The following is a 2,942-nucleotide window of genomic DNA, read 5'->3' as shown; positions in this document are numbered from 1 at the left end:
ATACACTTTCAATATAAAACATTGGGAAAAGTTATGTAATGTAAATGTTAATTATAAGAAAGCTGGAGCTGCTGCTAATATGACACAAGGTACACTTTATAACAAGACACACTACAAGGAATACAAAAAGAAATTCCATAATGTTAGAGGGGTCAATTCACAAAGAAGAGATAAAAATGTTAAATATGTACATGATATAGTAACATAGTTTCAAAATACATAAAGTAAAGAGTAAAAGAATTATAGGAGAAATAGACAAAATCATAATAATGCTAAAGCCTTCACTATATTTGGAGATATCAATACTTTATGAACATGAGACCTGAAAAACACCAACAACCAAAATGGCCTAATTGACATGAACACTCTGTCCAATACCTGCAGACTATTCTTTTTTTTTTTTCAAATTCACCAATGTATACCATCTATTGATCTGTAAAGCATATCATAAGACATTTAAAAGAAACAAAATCATACCAAATATGTTCTATGATCATATGCAATTAAATTGAGCAATAAAATAGAACATTATCCGGAAATTCCCCACATATTTGAAATTAAACAATATTTTTGTAAATAAGAAATCACAAGTAAACAGAAAATACTTTAAATGAATCAAAATAAATCTCAACACAATATAATCTGAGGTTATAGCTATGTACTAAAAGCAATAATCTAAGCTTCAACTTGAAGAAACTGGTAAAAGATAAGTAAATTAAACCCAAGGTAATTAGAAGGAAAAAAATAAGAAATCAGTGAAATATTAAACCAAAATACAATAGATAAAATGAATCCAAATATTGGTTATAAATCTCTAGCTAAACTGACCAAGAAAAAAGAATGAGAGACAGAGATAGAGTTAGATGAAGAGAAGAGAAAGAGAGAACACAAGTTACCAATGTCAGAAAAGAAATGAGAGGACATCACTAGATATTCTACAGACATTAGAAGGGTGTTTAGTGAAGGTTATAAACACATTTATATTACCATTAATATGATAACTTAGATGGAATGTCATTGGCCATCATACACCAATCACTTTATGCTTATGGAGTGTTTTGATTGGTCCAACTTTGCTTACACGTCTGCCTGTGTTATTAGAAGTTTAAGTTCACTCAAACCACATGGATTACCAATAGAAAGGAAGTACTGAGTGGGCCAAGAAAATGTATGCCTACTCTACCACAATGGTCCATGTTTAACTTTACTATTTCATATTTGACATTTGTACCATTGGGTGGTCACTGTCTACAAATCAATTCTCTATAAATACAGGCTATATCCTTCCTATCTAGAAAGAATGTCGAAAGTGGCCAATGAAATGCCTTGCCTAGGTCAAGCTCCATGATCTTTCCAGTATCCTTTAACATTTTCCACAGTTCTTGACAAAAATTCATAACTGATGAAATTTAAAAACCTGCAAGTCTAGCTTCATCCAAATTCTAGAGTCAATTTTTAATTTGTTCACTGGAAAGTTAAGAAATTTTAAAATGTTATTATTAAGTCTTTACACCTGATTTTTCTTTTTAGACCTTGGGTCCAGGTATACCTTTCCTGGGTATTTTCTTTGTCCCTGACATTATGGCCTAACATTGCACTCAAGTCCTTGTAGGCAAGGATAATGGCTCTGCCTGGTATTTCCAGTACAACTAGTCTCAACCCTCGGCTGTATTGTTGAGCCCTATCCTATGAGACTTGACTCCTTTGCAGTGGCTCATTTGCTTGGTTGCTGAGCTTTGTTCTCCTGAGATAGCCTGGGGTGTTCTTGACTCTTTCTCAAAGTATGGATATTATACATTACCAAGATGTAACCAAAGGCTTTTCCTAAAAGAGCTCAGAATATTAAATGACCTACTTTCCTGGAAACTTTATTATTTTGAAAATAAATTGCGTTAGAATATAAGAAATACAAAGTACCTTTTCTTTTTTTACACTTTATTAAATTTATTGGGGTGACATTGGAGAAGTACCATTTTTGTACAGTAAAATCTGCATCTTTTTTAATTTGCCAGTTTTTAAATTACCTAAAAATATCTTATAGCAAATAATCATCACCATATTAGTACATGAATATGCCTGACTTTGGCTTTGTGAGCAACTTAAAACACTATTTCATTTCATCTTTATACAACTCTGCAAGGTAAATACTTAAACTCTCTTTTCATAAATGTGGAAATTAAGTAATTTTCCCAAATACATAGATTGCTGAAGTTCAAACTCTGTGGCATTACTCACTAATCTTGTGGATTCATTAGTTATTACAAAAACCATTAAATAAAATATAAGCAAAAAACAAAGAAGAGTCCACTATAAATTCGAATTCTCATTTACCAAATAAAGAGCATTATTAAATGCTGTGGACTGAATGTATCCCCCTATCCCAAATACATATGTCGAAATCATAATCCCCAAGTTGGTGGTATCAGGAGATGGAGCCCTTGAGAGGTGATTAGGTTGTGAGGTCAGAGCCCTCATGAGTAGAATCAGTGCCCGTATAAAAAGAACCCTGCAGAGATCCTTTACTCTTCTGATATGTGAGGACAAAGTGAAAGACAGCCATGTATAAACCAGAAAGCCAGTCTTCATCAGACACTAAATCTGCTGACACCTTATCTTGAACTTCCCAGCCTCCAGAATTATTAGAAATAAGTTCCTGTTGTTTATAAGCCACCCAGTGCATAGCATTTGGTTTCAGCAGTGGGCATGGATTAAGACATCTAGTCTCATGGATTCCTTAGTTATATGTCCGAACCTTACTACATTACATAAAACCATGTGAATGCAATTATCTGATTAAATCACTTCAGTGTATAGATTCTGCCCAATAGAGTACAGATCATGCTACTTGCAAATGTTAGTTGGGTCTGCTCCAATTCAAAGATGTCTCATTGACAACATGTAAAAGATCTCTATGAATTCAGGACATTACAGGAAATAAAAAG

This window comes from Molossus molossus, unplaced genomic scaffold, assembly GCF_014108415.1.
Source record: "Molossus molossus isolate mMolMol1 unplaced genomic scaffold, mMolMol1.p scaffold_m16_p_1, whole genome shotgun sequence".
Classification (NCBI taxonomy): Eukaryota; Metazoa; Chordata; class Mammalia; order Chiroptera; family Molossidae; genus Molossus; species Molossus molossus.
Note: the sequence above shows the minus strand (reverse complement) of the source record.